Source organism: Triturus cristatus, chromosome 1_2 (assembly GCF_964204655.1).
Source record: "Triturus cristatus chromosome 1_2, aTriCri1.1, whole genome shotgun sequence".
NCBI classification, from domain to species: Eukaryota; Metazoa; Chordata; class Amphibia; order Caudata; family Salamandridae; genus Triturus; species Triturus cristatus.
Window position 1 is genome coordinate 882,399,384 of NC_140580.1, and position 26,259 is coordinate 882,425,642.

A 26,259-nucleotide genomic window follows, 5' to 3' on the forward strand; every position below is an offset into this window, starting at 1 on the left:
ATCTTCTAGTGAGTGTAGATTTATTTTGTATTCCTGGACTCCTTGTTCAGAGAGACATCATAATCCGCGATTAATCAGTTATTTCCCACAGAGCTGGATTATCATATAATCATTCATTTGTGACTCTTAACGTTGTTCTTCAAGAAAAGAGGAAAACGTACAAAAAAATCATTTTTAGCACTTTCAACCAAATAATCAGCACTCATGCCGCTTTAATGCTCAGTGTGTAGTCATATAATCTTTTTGTTTCCTTCACCATGTCCAAACACCTGGTTTTCATCTCCGTCATAATTACTACCTTTGTCGGTAAGATTCCTTAACTCACCTCTACTACGACTGGCAAGTTTTTCAGAAAAACATTTAAAGTTTTGGTATTTTTGAAAAAAATCTGCTTGTTCTTTTAAATTTGCTTTTGTTTTCCATTTTGCCTATCTCAAATCCACTAAAGGCATCATGTTAAGTTTGAAATGCTGGCCACCATGCGGCTGGGGCAGCAATGGCACCGCCTCTGCCACCCCAGCAGCGACTGATCTACCAAATTCAGGGAATTTCGCTGAGCTGGCAGTCTTGTTCAAACAAAGCGACTCCTGTCTCTATTTCGAGAGCAGGTTCTGGCGAAAATAAAACAGTGATAGCTGGAGCCAGAGCCAAGCCAAGGGTCGGCTCTGACTCTAAGCGCTTCTGCAGGATCCGAGCCCTGAAAATGTTTGGCATTTAAATCATACAACAAACAACATATTATAATGTAAGGCACAGGTCTTCAAACTGGGGGGTGGACCACCTGTAGGACCTTAGTTAATCAGGGGGGGGCAGGTGCTGAGGGCTAGCCAAGATACGCCTCATGCACATAAAAGTGCTTTAAGTGAAAGAAATTGGGGGGGGGGGGGCAGTAATCCACTCTCTAATGGGCCATCACTAAAATTTATTTTTCATTTATATCCTGGCTAGGAGTAGTTGTCAAAGAGGAAGGTACTCCAAATATTGTTCAGACCTATTCTTATTATAGAACAGAGGTCTTCAGACTTTTGTTGGCCGAGCCCCCCCATCTAAACCTTTTCACACGTCGAGCCCCCCCACCACCACCTTATAAAAAAGTTCTGGAAGCTGGTACTCTGTATCATTGATGGCCATTCCCTCCTGCAGAGCCCAGTTTGTCTAGGGCAAATAATATTAAATAAAGTAAGAGTGTTTAGTAAACTGAAGTTTTTGTAGTACATGTGCTTATTCTAAAGTTCAAATAAAAAGAAAACAATTAGCACAAAAAATTTCATTGGTGCTTTATTTTTCACATAACACACAAAATTTAGGATAGATGAGCAAAAACACTCCCAAAACTCAGGTGTGGGAGTGCATGTTTTTCTCCACAGAGACAATGTGTGGATGGATTCTTGCTTCTGCCATCCTTAGGTTGTGCTCCACTTCCAGTCTTGAGCAGTGCCTGGAAACGGGAGTGCTCACAAAATGTTGTAATATATTTTTTTCAGTTTTATATAGCGTGAACATGACCCAAAGGTATTGGAGCGCTTTGCAGGAGCATCTTTTACATTACACAAGCACACATTCATTTTTTGTAAGCACAGGGAGATTTAGTGATTTGCCCAGAATCACAGGATGTTGAGCAGACATCAAGAAATGAACCTGGCTCCCCCAACTCCACAGTCTTCAGCTCTGGCTGTTGCACCACATCCTTGCCCCTATACAAGATATCAGAAAAAGAAGTTCCACAAAACATGCTTTCTGACACAATTAAAAAATCCATGATTATGTGGAGTATGGCCAGGTGTTGCCATGTCAGTAGGAGGCCAGCCACAGTTTTCCAAGAAGGCCTAGGGGACATTTACATCATACACATGTGATATAAGTGATTCAAAAGGATATATACATCTTTATTCTCTAGCAGCATCAAGAGTCAATTTGTTCGCATAGTTGGCTTATAAAGAAGATCGCCTTACAAAGCTTCAGAAATAACTGCACAAGAAAACATTTAAATTTGGTTTATGAAAGAAGCGAGGACAGATAGTAGGCATACTTGACAATATTTGTTATATTCGGCTTGTGGACTCCGCTCTAGGGATTGGAACATGTTAAACAAGCACCAATGACTTTAATCAAGGTCAAATTCATTTTTCATAAGTCACTGGTAAATTAAGTGATTTTGCCCAGGATCACAAGATGTTGAGCCGATACCAGGACTCGAACCCAGGTCCCCAGAACCAAAGTCAGCACCTATGGCATTAATGCCAAATCCGCTCCTCCTTGAAACATCCAACGTTCCCACTAGTATTGGGACGAAGGGGAACGCAGCGAGGCTTTAAAAACATAATACAAAAAGCTCTTCACTCTTACCTGCCAGAGAATGGAATCTTCAGGAAGGTTACAGCCGTTGTAAACTCCTTGCAGTGAAACGTACTTCCGACATGGGAAGCAACATGGGGCGCAACTAGACCTGAACTTCGGGGGGATGGGGGGGCAAAGACTCCCAGCCAGGGCTGACCCTAACACTGATCGCTTCAGCACATGTTACAGCAGAAAGCCACGCATCCGGATTTAGCTGTCACATGGATCGAGGAGAGCTCCAGTGGGCAGTCTCCCCATTTCAATCTCTGCCCTCCCTGCAATGTTTCAACACTCACCTCCACACAGACATAGCTGAAGAGCATGGGTACGTGAGGCAGGACACCACAGTAAGATATGTTATGGACACGGATTTTATCATGTGTGAATTGACAGTACCTGAATCGGTGGCGGCAGCCATGTCAAAGGCCTTAAAAAACCATACATGACCTCCTGTCTGACCAGTTTTGACTTGCAAAGGGTCACAGTTCGGACACACCCTGAGGGTGCAGGCGGGTCCCCAAAGTGTGGATCAGAGTTAAGAGAAATACGGAACAAAGGCATACTCTGTTGACAAGTTGCAGTTGTGAAGACCAGAGGGATAAGGTAGCTGCTGGGCCCAGTGGTGTATTTTGACCAGAGAAGGGGTGCCGCCCATAAAGGGGCTTCTGCAGTGGTCGAAGTGGGGGGAAAAAAGTAGGGGAACTGTGGGCGGAGAATCAGAGGGTGAGAATAACCCAAGGATTGAATCAGTGGGCGGAGCCAGAGGTGTGGCCAGAATGCGCAAACATCCCAATTTTTAATATTTGTTTGGCATTTCACTGCCCAGTTTAATCAACCAATGGATACACATGATTATTTAAGGTTATAATGAGTTATTGACATTAAAACACATTCACAAAGTGGGATATGTTTCCAATCACAGAATGTCCCAAATACGAGAAAATGTGGAAGCACAAGCTATTTGTCGCCGAGCCATGGAGTTTGTCATCAGCACTTCTCCCTTTTTCCACAACAGCAGTTCAAACATAAATAGCAAAATATCCTTGTTTGCAAATGTTTTCTATATAATTATGGCTCTGCCATATTTGCCTCATAATGCAAGATCTGCTGCATGATCTGACTATTTAAACTAATAAATTGTTTATAGCTCAAACGTATCAAAAGTTAATAAAACATGTGACTTGTTTTGCTGCGGAGTAGATGGCTTGTTGCACAGGTTGACTGATCACCTTTCTCACTGTTGCATTTGTATGTTACAGTGGTACTAATAAGGCAACATCTTTCCAAAGACTGTTAGCATGTGTACACATGTCAAAATAATAAAGTGTCAGAAAATATACTGCATTACGCGGCAGCCTTTTTTTAAATGCATAATTTAGTCAACACTGCAGCATAATTTTGTCCTCCTTTGCTGCATAAGTAATTCCAGTGGCTCCACAGCAAGCAGTACATGTTAAAAGTGCTTGTGAATGAAGCAGAGAGACTGTGAAGTTTGTGAACTTAGTTTGGTGTGCGTGCAAATCCTGCATTGCCAATCCCTGGTGAGTTGCAGCTACTACTGCTGAAACAAGGCCAATGGAGGTACCTATGGGTGAGGCAGACTGGTCTCAAGGGCAGGACCGGCCTTAGCACTGGTGGTGCCCTGTGCATTAATGTTTTTATTTGCCCCCTTAATGACCACATCTGCCATGGATTCCCTCACTCCCACCCTTTAACAGTGCCCCTCAAGTCTCCATAACCACACTCTCTCTGATGCATTTAATTTGATTTACAGCGCCGCTCATACCAGTGTAGGGTGTCAGAGCAGTTTACATCCCACACATTACTCAGAGACAATCAATATGTGTGTAAATCACTGTATAGAAAATGTTACATAAGACTAAGGACTACAAGTTGTAGGAGTCACATGACAACCATACTAGTAGGCCATATAGGTTAATAGTGATTGGTCTGGAGAAACACAAGCTAAGAATTTAAAACGTAATACCGTGGTTGGGGCTTCTCTTTAATAATCAGAATTGATTTCTGTCCAAAAGAACACTTTTTGCAACATTGGGATAACCAAAGACTGGGTGGGAAAACACAATGCTCTAATTTATATCTTGCAGTTTGTATGCAGCTCTTAGAGGACAGTTAATAGCGCACTGTTCTATGTTAGGATTTTAACTTATAAACTGCAAGCAACAAAAGGATTTCTCCGACAAAAGCAGTAGCCCACTGACCTATTTACATTATGTGCACTTTGTGATCTGCATGGTACATGTTCTTTGCAGCAGGCACATTAACCCTCTGTGCTATCTATCCATGAGTCAAACGTTCCACTAGACAAAACTCTGATCTCTCTCTAGGAAGAACATTAAACACCAGAATCATCATGAGATTTTTATTGTTGCCGAAATTTGCTGGAGGCCAGGAAGGAGGCAGCAAGCACTTTTAAAACCTTAATATACTTGCAAACATAATGCCTCCACCCAAAGTCAGCGCCCGGTCACACCGTTTGCACTGCCCTAGAGCTGGCCCTTCTCAAGGGTCCTGTGACCTCAGTGACAAAGTCACTGTTGTTCTTGGCTGTGCTGCTTCATAGGCCTACCCGCAAGACTGGAGGTGAACTTCAGTATGGATTGTCGTGGACAAACCTTGAAGGTTAACCCAGACTTGCCACTGCTAGGGTCCACCTGCTGGTGCTAAGACATCAGCGTTTCTAAGGTCTTGCGAAGCCTTCTAAGGTCTAGCAAGGGATTGTGCTCCCTCTGGAGAGTCGTCTGGTGGACTGGTTATTAAGGCTGAACCTGGTTCCCCAGATCCAAATCCAGCAGCTCTGGCCATAGTGCCACATCCTCTCCCCCACTGAACACCATACTGCCCCACTGAGAAAAACACACACTGCCTTCAACTACAACCCAATTGCTGCCAACTATAAATACCTGGATGAGGCTCAATTTAAATGATGCAATAGACAAGAGCAATATGCAGCCTACAAAAAAAGTAACAACATCCTGGAAAAAGAAAACACTCATAGGGAATGGAAAATTTAGCAAACAATGTGAAATTTAAGCAGGAACAACATGGTTACCTTAACGCTTTTACACTCACTATTCAGAAATCAGTGAGTTCTTTTGCCTCAAAAGTTAAAGACAAGACTACAGGGCCCTGAATGAACCCATTTCAATGTTCATTGCTTATATCCATACAAAACGTAAGCAGTATGGTAAAAAGACCACATCCCTGGACGCAGAGCCTCAGTACACATTTTGTTTTCCAATCCGCACTTTGCAGTACCTCCAGGATTGGTGCACTAGTTGCAAGCCCAGGGAAAACAAAGACAAGAAAACAAAAATAGTGCTTCACTGGCAAACTCTGTAAACGTGGCGCTAATGTGCTTGGGTGTGAATAAAATCAAACTGGCCAGTTTGCTACCACTCTGTCTTACTTTATTTAGTTATTTTTCATATTTTTAACCTTTTATTCCAGATGCTGCACTTTGGAATTAAAATACGACATATCCAGCAAAAATGATTTTCTTTTTTGGATCTATTTCACAGGGGAGCAAATAAAAGAAAGGAGAGGAAAGAGAGTGAGAACCCCATCTTGAAGTCACGTTTTCAGTAAGAGAAGAACTGCTAGACAGAAAGAGAGGGAAGAATGAAAGAGTGTGGGGGGGCAGCTGAAGCGGCCGAGCAGAAGTGGACACTGTATTTTTCTTCTCAGAGCAAGAAGGAAAAGACAGAGTCCTGTTACTTCTCTGCCGCCCGTCCTCGAACGCCAGGAAAGGCTGAGCTTTATTTAAAGGCGATAGTGATTTCTTGTCCTGGGACGCATTTTCAGAATAAACAAACATTTACAATGCAATGGTCTCGGCATTGTTAAAGTTAAAGCTATTGGCATTGCTCATGATATTATTTTTGTTTATGTTTTTGTTTTTAAAACATTTAAATAAACGGCATTGTTATTTACAGTGTCAATAGCTTAATCACTCTCAAATGCGAGACCTATTGCATTTGCACCCACACACAGAGCCACACACCCAAAGCCACCCACACACACAGAGCCACCCACACAGAGCCACTCACATAGAGCAACCCACACACAAATAGAGCCACCCATAGAGCCACCCACAGAGCCACCTACACACACACAGAGTTACCCACACACAGACAGACCCACCACGCATAGAGCCACATACAAAAAAAGCCACCCACACACACAGAGCCACACACACAGAGCCACCCACACACACACCCTCCCCCCCACACACAGAGCCACCCACACACACAGAGCCACCCCCCCCACACACAGAGCCACCCCCCCACACACAGAGCCACCCCCCCACACACACAGAGCCACCCCCACACACACAGTCCAAAAACAACGCACTTCATCACATTGTCACTTAATGGAAAGCCACAACCTTTCTTATAAACTGAAACAAATCCTGATCTCGCACACATGTATACACGAGCGATTCGCCAAGCCAATGCAGACTCAGAACACACGGCACCAATCAAGTGGACGAACTCGCAACAAACAGCACACTGGATAATGCCTCAAACGGGAGGGTCACACAAAAGAAAAGCAATTAACTAGGAAGGGAGGGAGAATGCGAGTAAGGACGTTTCCCAGATGCAACCCAGGTATACGACTCCTTAAATGTTAACGCTTCAACAAGCATGGGCGAGGTGAAAAAACACTATATTCAATTCGAGCTATACCGTGTATGTTTAAATACAGCTAAAAGCTCTGTAAAAAGAAATTACAACCTTTGCATAAAATTACTTAAACGGCGTGGTTAAGCAAAGCACAGAAAACCCACTAGAGGGCAATTTCGAACAAGATACAGGAGCTAAGACGCTACTCGGAAACGGCAATGCCCCCCTTTAACATTCACCTAGCAAAGAATGGGCGTACTAATAACCAATACGTAAAAAAAAAGCCACATTTAAGAATATATGCCAACAACGCCCGAAAAAACATCAGGTCCGCCGATTACCTTAACAAATAAATTGCGCACAACGTGTTATCAAGCTTGGTAACGGGGGGAGTGGCCATGGAGGAGGAGCCGTGATCAACTACAACACCAACCTCTGCAATAGTGAAAGCTTGCACGGCTAGAAAGGTTCTGGGGATGTTTTCGGATCCGTCCTCGTGCTCAAGTTTACAAAGCAAACGGCGTGGTTAAGCAAAGCACAGAAAACCCACTAGAGGGCAATTTCGAATAAGATACAGGAGCAAAGACGCTACTCGGAAACGGAAATGCCCCCCTTTAACATTCACCAAGCAAAGAATGGGCGTACTAATAACCAATACGTAAAAAAAGGCACATTTAAGAATATATGCCAACAACGCCCGAAAAAACATCAGGTCCGCTGATTACCTTAACAAATAAATTGTGCACAACGTGTTATCAAACGGGGGGAGTGGCTGTGGAGGAGGAGCCGTGATCAACTACAACACCAACCTCTGCAATAGTAAAAGCTTGCACGGCTAGAAAGGTTCCGGGGATGTTTTCGGATCCGTCCTCGTGCTCAAGTTTACAAAGCAAATGGCGTGGTTAAGCAAAGCACAGAAAACCCACTAGAGGGCAATTTTGAACAAAATACAGGAGCAAAGACGCTACTCGGAAACGGCAATGCCCCCCTTTAACATTCACCAAGCAAAGAATGGGCGTACTAATAACCAATACGTAAAAAATGCCACATTTAAGAAAATATGTCAACAACGCCAGAAAAAACATCAGGTCCGCCGATTACCTTAACAAATAAATTGCGCACAACGTGTTATCAAGCTTGGTAACGGGGGGAGTGGCCATGGAGGAGGAGCCGTGATCAACTACAACACCAACCTCTGCAATAGTAAAAGCTTGCACGGCTAGAAAGGTTCTGGGGATGTTTTCGGATCCGTCCTCGTGCTCAAGTTTACAAAGCAAACGGCGTGGTTAAGCAAAGCACAGAAAACCCACTAGAGGGCAATTTCGAACAAGATACAGGAGCAAAGACGCTACTCGGAAACGGCAATGCCCCCCTTTAACATTCACCAAGCAAAGAATGGGCGTACTAATAACCAATACGTAAAAAAAGGCACATTTAAGAATATATGCCAACAACGCCCGAAAAAACATCAGGTCCGCTGATTACCTTAACAAATAAATTGTGCACAACGTGTTATCAAACGGGGGGAGTGGCTGTGGAGGAGGAGCCGTGATCAACTACAACACCAACCTCTGCAATAGTAAAAGCTTGCACGGCTAGAAAGGTTTCGGGGATGTTTTCGGATCCGTCCTCGTGCTCAAGTTTACAAAGCAAACGGCGTGGTTAAGCAAAGCACAGAAAACCCACTAGAGGGCAATTTTGAACAAAACACAGGAGCAAAGACGCTACTCGGAAACGACAATGCCCCCCTTTAACATTCACCAAGCAAAGAATGGGCGTACTAATAACCAATACGTAAAAAATGCCACATTTAAGAATATATGTCAACAACGCCCGAAAAAACATCAGGTCCGCCGATTACCTTAACAAATAAATTGCGCACAACATGTTATCAAGCTTGGTAACTGGGGGAGTGGCTATGGAGGAGGAGCCGTGATCAACTACAACACCAACCTCTGCAATAGTAAAAGCTTGCACGGCTAGAAAGGTTCCCTGGATGTTTTCGGATCCGTCCTCGTGCTCAAGTTTACAAAGCAAAAACGAGCGTTTGTTAACTACAAACGTGTGTTCGGCATACATTAACGCTGTCCAATGCGAACTGTAGGAAGGCTATCTGGAACACGTCCTGAAGTAAATAAAGTTCTCTGTTGAAGTCTTCATTACCTAGTATTCAATTTCACCAGCCAGCCTGAGAGGACAGGGGGGAGGAGACCAGAGCAGCAGCAGAACACGGGAGCCGACAGCAGGGGGAGAGGACGCCATTAACACCACCGCCTTTCTCCGAGGTCAAGCAGAAATGCCTCGGAGAAGCGCAGCGGCGTTTTCGGATTCGAGGGCGTGTTTTCCTTTCTCTCCTCTTGCCATTGGCTGGAATGTTTACATTCCAGAGGAGAGAAAGAATCGAAAAAACACGCCCCTGAATCCGAAAAGGACGGGGCTTGTTTGGAGAGACAAACCTCTTCTCCAATGGCTGACTAGCATTTCAGAGGACAGCCAATGGAGAAGAGGAGAGAAGAGGGGCGGGTTAAAGCCCCTCTCTCCAAGTCATTAAATCTTGAGAGCGAGACTGCGCAAGCGCAGCCTTCGCTAGCCGAGACCTAAAAAGTAGGGGAACAGAATCCTTGGAATTGAAGAAGTAGGGGCACGCTGTGCCCTTCCGATCCCGCCCACTTCGACCACTGGGCTTCTGACTAAGACCTCAAAGGGCTTCAGCGCCCTCACCCCACTGGCCCCCAAACCCACCCGTAGTGTGTGTCAGCCCCGGCTGAGACCGCTCCCGGGCACACACACACAGACAGTTTTGGAGCTGCCAGCCGCACCGGAGTACTTCACAGGTCTTTAAAAGACCATTTACGCGTTAATGAGGCTTTGTCTTTTTCCCCCATCCTTAGAGCCCCTGCATCTCCACTCTTCCTATTGCTGGAGGAATTAACCCCCCTTCCACTTCCCACCACCTCCGAAATCGTTGCGCCTCTGGCCTTTAAAGACCTGTGACTCCAGACACTCTCAGCCGAGCCCCCAGCAGCTGGAGCTGCAGCGCCCAGGCTGAGATACAGGACTGGCGCCTGAAAGCAACAATAGTAGGTGAAGTGCGCGCCCCCCAGTGGGGCGCGCCCCACAGTTTGAAGACCTATGTTATAGAAGGAGAAGCATTATAGACTATTTAATCGATTTGATTAAAAGGGGGCATATCAGCAAGAACCGGAGATAATTATCTCTCAGCGCGCTTAGCGCGAGGATAATTATCGCCGGCTAACACTGATTTTTATCGCTGAGATAGTGTGCTATCAGCAACGCTCATCTCAACAGCGATAAAAATCAAGGCACAAACTGCCACATGTGCGATTATCGCTGGAAATCCAGCGATAATCGCACTACGTATGGCGAATGCTTGCTGATAGGGCAGGGACAGACTTAGCCATGATATCCACCTTCCATAGGATATCATGGCTAAGTCAGATGAAAAGCAGGCGTAAGGAAGGTAGCGATAACCGAGGTTAGCGCTACTTTTCTTATTGCTCTGCAGTTTAGCGTGAGGCTTGATAATAGAAGAAATGTTGCTTAGCGACATTTCTCCCGTTATTCTGGGGAGGAACGCCCACTTTGCATCTCATTCGAGATGCACAGCTGGGCGTTAAGGGAAAGGGTGCTGAGGCAAGGATTCACACGATAGCGTGACCTTGCTAATAGAGCGATACAATTATCGCCGCTTTCCGGCCGAAAACGGCCACTAAAGCGGCGATAATTGTCTTGCTGATATGCCCCAAGATTTTCTACAATGCAAATCCCTAACCCACATACTTGAAGGTGCTCTCATATCTGATAATGAACAAAAAGGAGTCTCGTTGAAATAAAGTATTTGCTGAGAATCACACAATTTGGGCAAGAAGGGGAGCTGGGATTGATCCCACTGTGAAATGTAGCCACTAGATGGATATCTCTTTCTGGCATCAATGCATTGTCTTTGATTATTGGAGGATGAGATTAAATGGTGTGTGACAGGTAGAAACCATATTTTATTTTTGGCAATTTTCATAGAGTAAACAATGCCCAAGGGCATACAAGTGCTTTGCAGACAACGTTACTTGTATTTTTTCCAGCAAAGCACAAATTGCTGGGATTCAAGGGAGGCTGAGCCGTGTCCGGGATCCCACCAACAAAGCTTATCTCGTTTAGGCCTCGAGGTTCCAAAATGACCTTGATCTGAGCCAGAGCAAGGCATCTGCTTGAGGTTTGAGTGAATCGCCCATCATTAATAGAGGCACAGTAGACCTGTCAGGTTCTATGCAATTTCCAAAGGCAGACCCCCGAAGTGTGGTTCCTTCTTTGAAACTGACATTATCAATGTCAGTGTACACGTATAATTTGTCCTTGAAAATGGCACTGAGCAGCCACCATCCGACCTCGTTTTAGATAAAAAAGTGAATACATGGCATTTTGGATGATGTTTTGTAAGTCACTGTGGGCCAGATGTACCACCAAGAAAATTGCGCATCGCAAATTGCGACTCTTTTGCGAGTCGAAATTTGCGAGGCGACATTTCCAATGTACAACAGTGTATTTCACACTGTTTGCGATTCCTAATGGGGTCGCAAATTGCGAGGCTCATCCCTCCCAGGGATGGTGGCCTGCTGGGCTCAGCAGACCACAATGTCTGGGCCTGCTTTTTAATAAGCAGCTTTTTTTAAAATGCAGCCCGTTTTCCTTAAAGGAAAACGGGATGCATTTATAAAAGAAAAATGAAACTTTTCAGTTTCATATTTTTAAGCGCAGGCAGTAGTCTCTAGTACCACTGCCTGCTCTTCTTAAAAAATATTTTCCAACATACTCACAAAGGGGAAGGGGTCCCCTGGGGACCCCTTCCCCTTTGCGAGTGGTTTACCACCTACTTGAAGTAGGTGGTAAACAGCGAGTGTTTTGTGGCCTCAAATGCGGTTGCGAAACACTAATTCATAGCATGTTGACTCGCTATTAGGAAGGGACGCCCCTTCCTAATAGCGAGAGTCGCAAATGCTATTTTGCGAGTCATGGACTCGCAAAATAGCATTTGTACAAGCTATTACCATTTTTTGCGGCCGCAAACGGGAGGTTCTCCTGTTTGCAGCAGCAAAAAAGGGTCGTACATCTGGCTCTGTGTCTGTACTTACATGACTCTGGGTCATCTCTAGCGCCAAGAGGCCCTTGTGGGTGAAAATGTAGGTGTTTAGACAGAATATTGGAACAAAAAATATCATGGGACAACATATTGTGTCGAGAACATCAAGGGCAAAAATATTGTGAAGGTAAGTTTGTATAGGTAACTAGAGTTTTACTACATATAACTCCACATATATGTACCATGACACTATATATATGTCAAGGAAAAGTCTGCACTCAAATCCTAGGCCAATTACCAGTTTATTAGCAGACAGAACCTGCAGACAGGAACGCATTTCGGCTGTTCTCAGCCTTTGTCAATCATGAAGTGCGCTATTTCTGGTTTGTATTTAAACATTCACAACAGGTGATGCCAATTATGTCAAAATGAACGAGTTACTCTCACTTTAGTATTTCTTTCAAAATAAAAAAGTTATGTTTTGCAATCAAGTGTCAATAAATAAATAATATAAAAATATCTGCACAATATGCAGTTCTTACGGTATAAATGTCCACAGTGAAAACATAATTTCTGTAAATCATTCTTAGTGTGGGCGCTGCGCAGTTCGGGGCATATTATCAAGCACCACGTTAAAATTATCGCCGCTTTAGCGGCAGAAAACTGTCGCTAAAGCAGCGATAATGGGCTTGATAATATGCAGCAGAGAATTCCAATAGAAGCCCATATTGACACCAGAACATGGGCTTCAATTCATTCTGTGAACCTCTCATCTATTCTGAGCATTTCCTTCAACCACACACCCACTCTGTACTCTCACCACCCTGTGCTCCTCACTACTCTCACTTCAAGCTTTCTCCATCTCTCCTCTCGCTGCCACAGATACATTAGAAGTGGTTACATTTAGACTGGTCACGAGTGAGGGGACATGATGGCCAGGCCTCGTGCATTTAGAGGGCCTCGAGGTTGGCCAGAAACTCTATTTATAGATTTATAATGCAAGGTTCCAATTTTGCCTTATTCTCCATAGGGTGCAGTTTATTACACTGAATCATACTTTTAATCAGGCGCTCAACCCGCCTGGCATAAACCACCCAGGCCATGTAAAACCTTCTGGCCAGCCTGGATGCAGCAATCTCTCAAATCTGGTGCAGTGTGTGAGAGGTGGTCGTGTGACTGTGTCTGGGGAAGCAGGGACATAGCTCTGTTAGTGCAGCAGGTTTAGTTGTAACCCTGGGCATAGTTCGTGCAGGAGCGCTACGCGTAGCTACGCAAAGTGCACTTCGCACTACGCGAGATACGCATAGCACTACTCGAACTGCACTGTGCCGGATGCTTGTCTGCACTGTGCAATCATTGAAAACGGCATCTTGCACAGTGCGTGCTGTCATTTTCTGCCGCTCGAGTAGATTTTGACTCGAGCGGCAGCTTTCTCAACGCGGACTGATCGTTTCTCATCGCGATCAGTCGGGAGCATACTTGACGACTCGCAATGAGAAACCTGACCTTCCCGCGTTGAGAATCTTGCCGGGAGGTTTATTTTCCACGCTCGCGATCGGCAACTTGATGTTGCTGATCGCGAACGAGGAAAAAGTCTCGCCGGGATGTCATTTTGCTTGCTCGTGGTCGCCAACGTGACGTTGAGGGCGGCGAGCGAGCAAAAAATGCCTGCTACGCTACGCGTTTTTGCACTGTGCTACGTGCAATTCGCGTAGCGCGAAGTAGCACAAACTACGCAAACTACGCGAGCGTAGCGTAATTGTCCGCCTAGGGTTATTTATTTGCACTGCGACACAGGGGTCTGACAGGCCACGGCACCCCAAGTATGGCTGTTTTTTACTAACCAAGAAGGCATGCAGTCCATTTTCCTTGCTTTCCTTAGTGCCAGTGGCAACTTTGATAAGCAAAGTTTGTAGGTTTACTACCTTTTCCTGAGCAGAATACCAGCCATTTGCTCATGTTTTAGATTTGGAAAAGCCCGAACACAATACTAAAATAGGACTTTTTATAATAATCGCCCACAATGTGGCTTTTCTGTCTCGGTTCACTTTAAGTACCAGTCGCGGATTATGCGAGCTGTAGAACATATTTTAAAGCGTTCTCTGCTTATATTTGCTATTTTAAGTATGTACTGATAAGATGAAAAAAATTTCTGTGATTTTCCTATTTTTTGTATGGGTCAAAAAATTCAAATACTGGTTATGCCAGTAAAATAAAATGACACCCAGATAGGCGAGACACTGAAAGCTCAAGCTAGGCTCGAGCCTGAAGCCTGGCTTTGGTCCAGCTCAAGACCCTGTTGAAACCTCGAACCCACAACGAGCCGAGCTTTCAAGTGGATTCTGCCTGCCACCCTCCCTCTACCACAGATGTGGCATTGTGGCCAGAGCTGCTGACTCTGGAACAGGGGAATCAGGTTTGAGTTTCTGTGTTGGCTCTACATCCTGTGATAGTGAGCCAATCATTTAATCTCCTAGTGCCTATAAAAATGAATGTGACCTTTTGGAACGTAACTGGTGCTCAGGTGAATCGTCCCAATACCCTGTGTCGAGTTTTTGCTATATAAAACCTGCACAAAGTGGGAACATAAAAAAGGAAGGACAAGGTACCCCTTTAGTGGCTGATTTGCACATAGTGAAAACAAAAAAGCTGGCTTCCCCGTTAAGATTGTGTGATATTCCATATGAAAGCATTTTCAAATATGTGAATTCAGAATACCAGTTGTACGAAAACCTATTGTGTTTGATTTAATAGACTATGATGTTGCTCTATCATAACCAGGCAATGAACAGGGTTTACGTGACAACCAACTTGCCTCTTGGGTCACTAATGGTTTTATGTTTAAAACCTATTACTTTGAAAAAGTACTTCTCAGCGTGGGTGCTACAAAGTGACGTATTAATGTCAACACTTCCACGTTTTGAATACATAATATTTTTTTATTTTGAAGAGACTTAATCATATTTTACATGATCTGTATGATTTACATAGCTAACCCTATTCGCGTCAGGACACCTTCGGGTAATCGTGCGCTTTAGAAATCGCCTTAACATAACATAACATAACATTAGGGCTTGGCTCCTGCATGAACTGTAATATCCGAGCGAGACCATTGGCTCTGTAGTCCCCGTTAATTTGTTGGCTCACCAATCTCTAACGGCAGGGTACGCTGTGATAAGCAGATTATGGTGTAATGCTTACAAAATGTGACTCTGACGCCCTGATTTAGTAAGGTTTTGTTAAGACGCCATCCAAAGCATTGCACTGATTTACTCACCTTCACCAAAGCCTGTAGACGCTGCACAAAACTGAGAACACCCATGTGAGCACCCACAGGACAGAGCAACTGAGCGGCTGAACAAAAGAGGCGGTAAGGTGTACCTTTTGACCGTTGGTGCCCCTCCTGCTCTACCTCTCATGTTTAATGGTAGGGCCACTGGAATTATGAAACTTTGCAGAGATTTTTGCATAATTATACATTTGCCACATAATCCATCATCTGCCACATAATTTGTAGATTTTAACAAAAACTAAACTTTGTTTCTAGCTCAAACGGTTCAATAGTTACCAAAAATGCAGCGACACGTGTTGCCGCTCAGTGGAAGGCCCTTTGCAAAACTGGACTGGTCAACTTTCTGTTGCTTATTGCTATATTTTGGTGTTAAACTGGTACTAATGAGGTGCAGCCAATTCCCAGACAATGTTACCAAGTTTAATAATGATGAAATAATGAAGTACTACTGTTACAAAATGTGCCACATAATTTGCCTTATCTTGCCACATAATTTACTCAACCCTGCTGCATAATGTAGCCCTCTCCTGCCATATAATTCCAGTAGCCCTGCCTAAAGGGCAGTACACTATGAGAAGTGAAACTTGCCTATCGGGGCTAGAATCGCAGCAATTAAAAGGTCTCTGTTAAAAATAAGCTACATCCAGATTACCCTCGCCACCAACATCCATTTCACATGTCAGATTTCTAAAACAGATCGATAATCCTTTCCATGAATGCGAATTTGAAACCCAGTCACATGGTGGGAGGCAATGTATACATTTTAGGTGTGGCTAGAAGTGCTGGTACCTTTCATCTCCCTCCCAGGCTGGGGTAAGAAGCAGGGGGCTCACCGGACATGCACTGTGTCACGTGACAGGAAGTTCTGCAGTGCTGCACTTCCCAAAACAGGAAATCCACCTATGTGGCTTGTCTTTCTTCCTGTGTGCGTCTTCCCCCGTTGAGCTTTCAATCTAAATTGAGAAATGTTGACAATCTGGATGCACTGTGTAAATGGAATGATCAGCAATATAACAGGCTGTTTCTAGGCCTGTGTACACTAAGCACTTGATATAATGGTGCAGTCTACTGCTATGGACACAGCGGCGGTTCCTCCATAGGAGCCGAGGAGCGCCGCAACCCCCACCCCCACACTGCTGCAGAAAGAGTGAAAAAGAAAATGGTGACGAATAGTTTTATTACCATTTAATTTTTTACTCTCTGCCGAACAGAGTGTGGGGGCGGGACCAGTGCGTCATTACTGCTGATTGGCAGCAATGAGGAGTAGCCACTTCAGTTTGAAGTGCCCATGTAGGTTTGGCTGGTTATCTTACTACGGCCAGCCTGACTTGCGCAATTCAAATCTCTCCAACCCAGCTGTCTTACACAGCTATTTTGGAGAGCAGGCACCGGCCTCCAGTGCCTTTCGGAGCGCTGATGCAGCCTGCTCCAGCCAAAGCAGATGCTTCACTCATGCTGATTCACAGCATGAGTGCACCGTCTGGATTGGATAAGGTAGTTGGTTGTGTGACGTCACCTCGTTCGCAAATGAGTCTGGGGCGACGGACTGGAGAACCTTAAGGATGTGCTTCAGGAAAAGCTAAGTAACTTTTATTTTTTCTTTCTTAGATTTTTAAAATGTTTCAATGTAATTCTTCAATGTATGTAGCGCCTCACCATATGTGTATGTCACCAACTGCCACTGTAAGTACATTCTATAAATCTAGTAATTAAAAAACGTATGAAGACAAAGGCTGACCACTCGTTTTGTCCAAATTTGTTTTCTATGTAACACTTCATGGCCCTATATTAATGGGCAGTGATCTGACAATGGTCTTTACAAATAGACCACTATATATTGCATGGAGTCCCTCAGCCCAAGGTATGAGGGGTATTGGTACCCTTACTTCTATTCCTCATTCAATTGTCATGTGGTCACCTGAAGTCTAAACCTTTCTCTCCATGCCTGTAGGGTGGCCACCTCCCTCCAGGTCACTACAGACACTGTTTCCAGTCCAGGCCATTTTGTGTGATAGTCTAATGCATTCTGGGTGTTGTAGCCTTTTTGTACTTCCTAAGAATTAATTCGACAAACACATCTGAAATCAATGATTAATAGTTGAAAAGTTCAGGACTATTTACAGTGTCCGTAATGACCTGGAGTGATGGAGTCTACCTACATGCAGGAGAAATTGGCATGATCTCAAGAGGTTGTGTCATGGATCAGATACGCGGCGCGCAATAGTCTCCCCTTGGTGCTACATGTTTGACTGTTTTCACATCAGTTTGTTGCCAATGATCAATCCAAGCGTCTTTTCGCCATGCACCTGGAGAAATGAAAGCACTCAGCGGCACCAAAGGCGCCGAGCTCATTGCCGTGACTGGTCTGGGGGTGAGATATAAGCATTTTTTGGTGACTGGTGGACTGTTTGTCCAATAGACTATGTTATTTCTCTTACTGATAACCGGATTTAAAGTTCCATTTGTATCAAGAATATGGACCCACTTCCAACTTGACTGGCCTTATTTTGGTTAACCCTGCTGCATCTCGAACTCCCCTTGAGACCGTCCTCTAGATCACAAACATATGTAAGTAAAGGTTTTCACAAGCCTCAAAACCCAACCAGACAGCACCGAATAGAGAGGCATTCTGGGATCCTTGCTTGCTGATTGAATGTCGGTGAGTTGCCGTGTTTTCTTTTTACTGTGTTGGCAACGACAATCGTACAGCATCCGAGCACTTGAAGCAAAACTGTGGGTTAACCAAGTGCAGAGACGTTAACTTAGGCCTCTGGCTCCGAAGCTGACAGCATGGGCACGAGTTCAGATCCCAGCTTCCTCCCTCGATCACATGCTGTGACCTTGGAAAAACCCTTCAGCTCTTTGTATCTCATTTCCTGGTCCTCAGAGAGCAGGATACACAAATGCATAATAAACTATAAAACATGACCCCTTTAGAGTAGTGTGAATCATACACAACTGCAAGAATGGTCATTATTTACTACATCCTGGTGTGACACTATGGATGAAAAGGGGGGCTGGTTGTGTCTGAATGATAAAGGGGCAGCTACAAATGATATTCAGTCACACAACACAAAACATGGTATTTCTTACTTTAACTTGATTGGATGATGTTTATTCATTTTTATTATTTTTATGAGGCATATTTATTCTTATCCCTTGTTGTTTGTGCAACTCATTATGTATAGATCGGGGATTTCCAAGCTGCAGTGTGTGGATTACAGAACCAGAGGCAGACATTTAAGCAATGGGGCACAATGCACCTAATTACCATGGGGAAGTGTTGGGGGCAGAGCTGAATACTACATAAGTAAAAGGGTGTTTCACAATGAAGTTCACGGGTGTGGTACATGTCAGGCGCCCAACACCCATTGGACTCAAAGGGCTTCAGCCCCCCCCCCCCCCCCCCTCCCTCCGTCGTGTGTGGCAGCCCGGGATGAGACAGCTTCGCCGGGCACACACAGCCGCACCCGAGCACTTCACAGGTCTTTAAAAGACCATTTGCATGTTAATGAGGCCTCGCTGTTGTTTCACCCCTTCTAAGACCCCTGCAGCTCCACTCTGCCTACTGCTTAAAGATTCAGCCCCCCCCCCCCCAATTTGGCTCTAGTTGCGCCTCTGGTACAGGTCAAGATGCGGAAAGGTGGGTGGAGAAGAGAAGAGACCTATGTATTTTGTGAGGGGGCGTTCACATTAATTAGGAGTTTATTTTCTTTGTTTTGTCTCTGAAAACCACCTACAAAGTGGCATAATTACACTTGGCATGTATGAAGTTGTTATTATGCAAGCTTAGTGGCGCCTGAATCTCTATTATACCTGTGAGCCTGTAATTGGCAGAATTTCAAACTGACACATTTCCTCGGCAGTGCCAACATTTCCTCATGTGTGCCAGGTGGCGCTGGAAATAGATGCGCTGTTTTCTCGCTCTAAATTTAAACCCGTTTTCCTTTCGAGGTTGTGACTGGGAGGATGATGCAAACCCCTTTTCTCTGGGAAAAACATGAAGAGGGTTTAATCCCACATTTTAATGTGAAAGCCTGCAAGCAGAAAATTTAGCAAATTAAAGGTAATAGTTGTAGTATTAGCAAGAATTACAGAAAGCATATGATATAAAATAATTCACACACCCCGCACCCCCTAATAAATACCTTTGAAAACATGGGAACTCAAATATGTACAATTGAAGGACAGGAATTATTAGTGGCTAAAATAAAAAACATGTCTTTCTACATGCTTCCTGTGAACAAGCATAGCTCTATAAAAGCTTGCTTTAAACATACTAGATGCTTGCATATGTCTCTCCAGGATGTGCCTTGTGATTGAAGCAGTTCTTTATTTGCGTCAGTCGTTGCAAGTGGTGGGCAAAGGCAATCATTTTTGGGGACTGGGACTTAATTTTCATCTCCGACCTAGAGCAAGCGAGGGAAAGGCAAAAAAGGGGGGAAAAGAGAAATTTAGCAGAGGTGTGACAAATGGAGGAAGTAGCCTTGTAAATAAATTTAAAAAACTTAAATAAATGTTTTCGAAGTTTTTAAATCTGCTCACTTATTACTCAGTCGCCCAAGGTAACAGTTAAGTGACCACATGCTTGAGACAAACAGGTAAGTCATCTACTAATGTACAAGGTCTCACAGAGATAACACACTTCTTCACCTAGACCTCTAGAGCGCCCCCATTCTCAAGAACATCCAAAAAATGCCCTGGCTTAAAGACCACTTTGACAGTAAAAAAAAAACAAATCTTCATGCCTTTTTTATCACCCTGTTCCACGATCAAGTACCCTTCATTCCCTGTCCTCCTTTGGTTTTATTTCATCCCCGCTCTGCCACCCCAATCTCCCAATAGGACAGTAGGACTGCATGTCAACTAGGGTTCGCAAGGGATAGTGGATTTTCCCTGCCTTCAGCTTGGAGAAACAACTATTACAACGCAGTCATTACAATGCACTACATTTACAACGCAGTCATTACAACGCAACTGCCTTTACATCGCATGCCAATCCAACGCAGCCATTACAATGCATGTCACTACAACGCATGCCATTACAATGCATGTCACTACAACGCATGCCATTACAATGCATTATAGGGTAAGTAACGGGGAATAGTAATTTTTATCCCTACATTATCCAACACTTACTCTACTGTTGCACTCACTGGAGTGGGAATAGTAATTTTTGCCCCTACACTATCCAACGCTTACCCTACTGTTGCACTCACTGGAGTGGGAATAGTAATTTTTACACCTACACTATCCAACCCTTACCCTACTATTGCCCTAAAACTATTAGGCGTTGCAATGGTATGCGTTGTAGTGGTATGCGTTGTAATGGAATGCGTTGTAAATGTAGTTTCAAAAAATATGTTGTGATGGCATGCGTTGTAAAATCATGCGTTGTAATGGATGTTGCTATGTAAAAAACGCGTTGTAAAGGCATGCGTTGTAAATGTTTGCGTTGCATCGTGTCCTATTCTTCACCTTGCCCTTTGGTACCCTGGCACTGCCCTTGCTATCCTCAGTCTCAGGGGGTCAAGATGGTCGCAGTGGGGACATAAACTGAACAGGACATTAATGTTCAGTGTCTGCATTTTTCACTCATTTCCCTTTCCCTAGCCACTCAGGAGCAACGAGCAGAAGGTTAATAGCTGGGGATGGGACAGAGGATCAAACCTGTGATTTGCAATAGTGGGGTCAAAGGGTGTGTGATGTCACTTCTGCTGCTCCTGGTATTTTGGAGAGTAGAAATGCATGACTGATTCTTCTGCAAACCTATTGCTTAAGCACTCTGAAGTGTTTATGTGGAGAGTGCTGCTATAAACATGATATAGGGTCATGGACAATGGTTAATTTGTAAAAAAAAAATATGTGCTGGTGCTCTTGTCAGGAGGCAGCTTGCACCAGTCCATTTCTCCGGTTAGCTCCGCCTAAAACAAAACAAACTACTAACAATGAAAGTGGGCAGAGGAATGTGGTGTAATGGCCAGAGCTGCTGACTTCAGAGCTGGGGAACCAGGTTCGAGTCTCAACGTCGGCTCAATATCCTGTGATTCTGGGGAAATTATTTAATCTCCCTGTGCTTACCATAAATGAATGTGTCCTTTACTGGTGCTCATGAAAAGCATGGGGTGTTGATGATAAAATGCTGGTGCTGAGCACCAGAAACCACCAGCTCAAATTAAGCACATAATGCTTGTTCTAAATCTTCCAGAAGGCCCCAAAAAGGTGCCGAAACTCAGTTTTTTTCAGTCAGGTCCCCAGAGTGTAAGCGCTTTGTTACATAATTTCTTCAGCGGTGCTGGAAGAATTTTCAGAGCAGGTGTGCTGCCATCAATGTTACCTCACTGAAGTCACATGACCTGTGAAAAATCAAAGCGCTACATAAAGGAGAAGGGTAGCAAGTGTGCCACGTCCATGCAGCAGGTGAATGGTGGGGTGTAGTATAAATCCAGTCAGTGCAGCAGTTTGAAGCACATTGACACAAATGTATGAGTAAAGCCTGGAGTTGTAGGCTGCTGCTATGTGCAGAGGGCATATTTTCACCGAAATGTCCACTTGGAATGCCCATTAGATTTGGATCAAAAATGCAGTGGGACTACTAAATCTATGTGGCGCCCAAACAATAACACATGGAAATTTGGTTTGTCACACAAGTTTATTTATTTAAGAGTTTTCTATAGCGCGAACAAGACCCAGAATAGGGTATCAGAGCGCTTTACAAAAATCAGAGTAAGAATACAACTTTTGCCAACAACATCAGAGAGCGTATCAAGACATTTTAAACAAGTTAGCGTCGTGGTTTGTTTTGATCCATTTAAAATCGTGTTTCCATCACATATTAGACTTAGAAAAAAAATGTATGCTTCATTACCAATCGTGTATTTTTCCAATACAGGACTTGACGCCTCTTCAGTAGTCATTTGCTCTTTACTTGCTGCTGATATATTTTGAAAGATCTGTAAACGGCATTCACAAGTATTTCAATTTGGTTATGCGCTGGAAAATATTTGATTATATACTGCAGCCTTTTCCTTTCATGCTCTCTGTACCCGAGAGCGTTGTGACTTCGTTGCAATTTTCACTCGCTTTGCAGTAAGAGAAGTGAAAAGGAAACACCAATCCCCATGTTAAAAAAAACATAAACAGCAATTTGTCAGAAGACATTGCCTGGGGTTTGACCCCTGACTTTAAATGCACACCAAAGGCTACAAGACAAAAACCCAAGGAGGCTTCTTTATGGATTATTCTACTTTTGAAGTCCTGGAAGGTTATTCCAAGATTGCTGCAGCCCCCCCCCCCTCCCCCGCCCCCCCCCCCCCCCAACCAATTATTCCAGAGCCCTGATCCGTGGTGTTCTGGATGGCACTTTAGGTGTTAAGTGAAGTCCTCTTCAGATCCCCTTAAAAGTTTGTGTTCGGATCATACCAGTAGGCCTGGCATTATGATGCTGAATGTCAAAGTCTTAAATAACAGAAAATCTACACCCAATGGGACGATATTTTGTAAATTATGTTTAGGACAAAATGCCATTTGCAAAGTGCTTTCATGGTGCAAGCTGATATGGAGGGTCAACGGCAGGGGAGTGTGAAATTCTACCATGTCCGGCGAAGTTGTGCGAATCGCAGAAGTTATGCACTATGCAAAGATGGATGCCCTGCATATTTTCTTCTTTTGGAGACAGGGATGTGTGACTTCTTCCAGCTAGCAAGGATTTGTGGTAGAAATCCTTGAGAGAAAAAAAATGTTTTGCTGGGTTTTTCCCCTTCAAAAATCTACATTTACCATATTTCGTCACTTAAAAAGAAAATATTTGAAAAACTTCTTGAAGTTAAATGTGGCACAGATTCTTATGCTGCATCCTGCAGAACAAAGTTACAGCCTGACAGGTTTTACCTGATCAAAACACCGCATCAGTTTCTAATCTCAGAAGATATTGCAGCACTTGGATTTTTCTTTTTATGGAAAAGTTCAATTCAGATATTTCAAATAAAAATAATACATTTCACACCATGGATCATTCCTAGGCGGTAAACTCGGAGGCAGTCCACAGGCCTTTTCACCCACCTTTGTTCTGCTTGATATGAGTAGAATGATGCTTATTGCTGTGTTCACATGAAGCCCTTTGCACTTCCTTGAGTCATGGCTCAACTATGTCTTCAATTCAACTCCCACGCTTCTGGCACTGAGGAAAATGGTCTCTTCTATTGACTTGTTGTATTTTTGCTGTGTGTCACATCCTGTGACGGGTGAATAACATGCCTCACCTTCAAAGATTCTCATGCTTTCTGTGTTTACAATGGTTTCATTGTAGGTCGTTGTCCTGTTTTTCAGGGTATCAAGGCCAGAAACCACCGGGAAAGTACAACAGGTGCAGGTGGTTGCAGATGGGGACCAGGACTAATTTTTCATCACCAGAGTCTGACCAAGAGCAATGCACAGAAAGACACAATATGGTGAATGGAGGAGGAGAGGAAGAGAAGGATGGGAAAACTGTGACAAAGGGAAAAGGTGAAAATGAGACAGAGAAAGACAGAGAAAGGAAGTGTAGGGCGATAAAAAACATAAGCATAGTTTACGGTGTACGCCCCATGAGGTTACACCAATGAATAAAGGTATATACATGGCGGGGAACAGTGGGAGTCCCACTTGAACCCCTAAAAAGGCCGTTTTTTCTGTAACAGGCTAAGAGGTCATACTAACAACTGGGTGAAATGAATCTTTGGGAGTGAGACACGCGGGGGATGAAAAAGATATCCCCGTGGGAGCCCATTTAATTGTTTGCCTGCTCGCAACATTGAAAACAGTAAGCAAGTTCAATCGCTTTCTCGAGTTTTATTTTAGCTCCGCCTTGAAAGTAGGTCCGTTAAGCCCTGTCCTATCTTAAGGAATTGTTTGAATATGAAAGGGCCCTAACTGAGGTTTTCTTTTCACAGTGAAGAGCGAAAACTACTCCTATTTTATCAATTTGGGTCTCTTTTAAAACAATCGAGGAAGACCAGCTAAACAGAGAGACATCCTGCAATTGGAGGTAAGCCACCAAATGATGGGGGATATTTAGGGGTGAGTAATCTGCCCCAATAAATTCATGTTCAGGGTCAGAAATGAATGGTATACCATCGTTTACAGGCACTATATGTAATATTCAAGTATGAAAGAGGTCGGAAAGGTCGGAGACCTGTTATGGTATCATACATGTCTAAGTGCAGCTCTGGGTTTATTTTAAGGTGAGGATATGATCCTCTCAATATTAAGACCGCATATATAAAGGGATGGTGTATGTGAAGTTTTAGTAATAGAATATCCTATTTCCCCATAGGTTAGGGTCCTAAAATTGCAGAGAAGACTATACACTTACCCAGAAGGTCTGGGCAACTCCAAGCAACAAAGGAAATACAATAGTGCACCGTAATTTAGTGGTGAGTAATAAGGAACTTGTACAAAATGTGGTATATGAGAGTGAAATGGCAAGATGCGTGAGTATGGTGGGTTCTCTGTCCCGGCTCCATAGGACTCTATATTGGTAAAAGGAACCCTGGCTCAGTATGTTGCAGGTTGGGTCCCCTAAAAAAATGTTTATGCTGATGGGACCTGGTTCGTGTGAGGGTGAATAATTAGTGTGTTTTTATGCCACCAAGTAGAGATTAGATATAAAGATTGTTCTGATATTTGTGAAGTCTCAAATTTGTTTTTAAACTATTATATGTTCTTTTGTAGATATTCAATGAATTATCCAATTTTAACTTGAGGGAGGTCTATACCCAAAATTATTGTCCTGAAGAAGGAGGTGTGTATTTATTTAAGTCCACCAAAACGCGGCGAGGCGATTTTGAGCTGAATCCAATCGCAAAGAGGAACAGTAGATGAAAATATTGATTTCTTCAGTACTCAATTTGATGAGAGTTACCGGATCAGCACTTGTAACAGATTTATTAACACTGTTCTTAAGGTTGCTCCCATTTGTTTTTGATTTCTTGTTTTTATGTGTTTTATTTAAGTGTTGTCTGTTGCACCGACCTGTTTGGGGGGGGGGGGGGCGATGGCGATGGCTGAAAAGGGACTGACTCTTACTGTGGAACTGTTTTTATTTGATGTATGAAAGATTCTTTTTCTTATGTGTACTGTGAAAATATGATATAATATTATATAAAAGAGGCAGGTACATTTATGTGAGTTTTATTAATTAAAACTTTATGTAAAATGTCTCTTTGTGCTATGTGTTTGAAATAGTTGAACCCAAATTAATTGATTGAGTGGTTAATTGCACCCATTGGGTGATATATTGGTGCCAAGGAGAGATTTTTCGTTCTACTGATAACAGGAAAAAACATGAGGTGGAATCTAAACTTGGCAGACTTGGTATTTGCCGACTCCTAGAATTGGCAGTACCAGTAGTGGACGCCTAAGAAAAAATTGGTCTGTGCACTTCTGTGTTTTTTACAAGTAGCTTCCAGACTCGCTTAAGTAGGGTGGGTGATGAAGAGCAAAGACATTGGTTGAATATGGCCTATGTGCAGTTGTCTGCATTGTATTGGGGAGGCAATGCCTTGAGGGTCATACAGCAAACTGGTGCCAGGCAAAGTACCTGAAACATATGGAGCGAAGAACCAGCTGTGGCCAATAAAGAGGCAACCTGCTTCATGGCTCCAAGCTGATCTGGTATGTGTGACATACCTACCTTTGGGAAATAATTTAATAAAGTGCCCCTCCATGCACCACCAGGTAACCTTAATCCAGAAAACTGGTCGTCTTGGCCACCCTATGAAAATAGGTTGTTTTGGGGTAACCCAAATCAATGCTGGACTGGGAATCCAAAGTAGCCATGGAAAGTATTGTAATACCACCCCCATATTTTAGCACAAGAGCAGTTCCGAACCTCTACAGTGAAGTTTGAA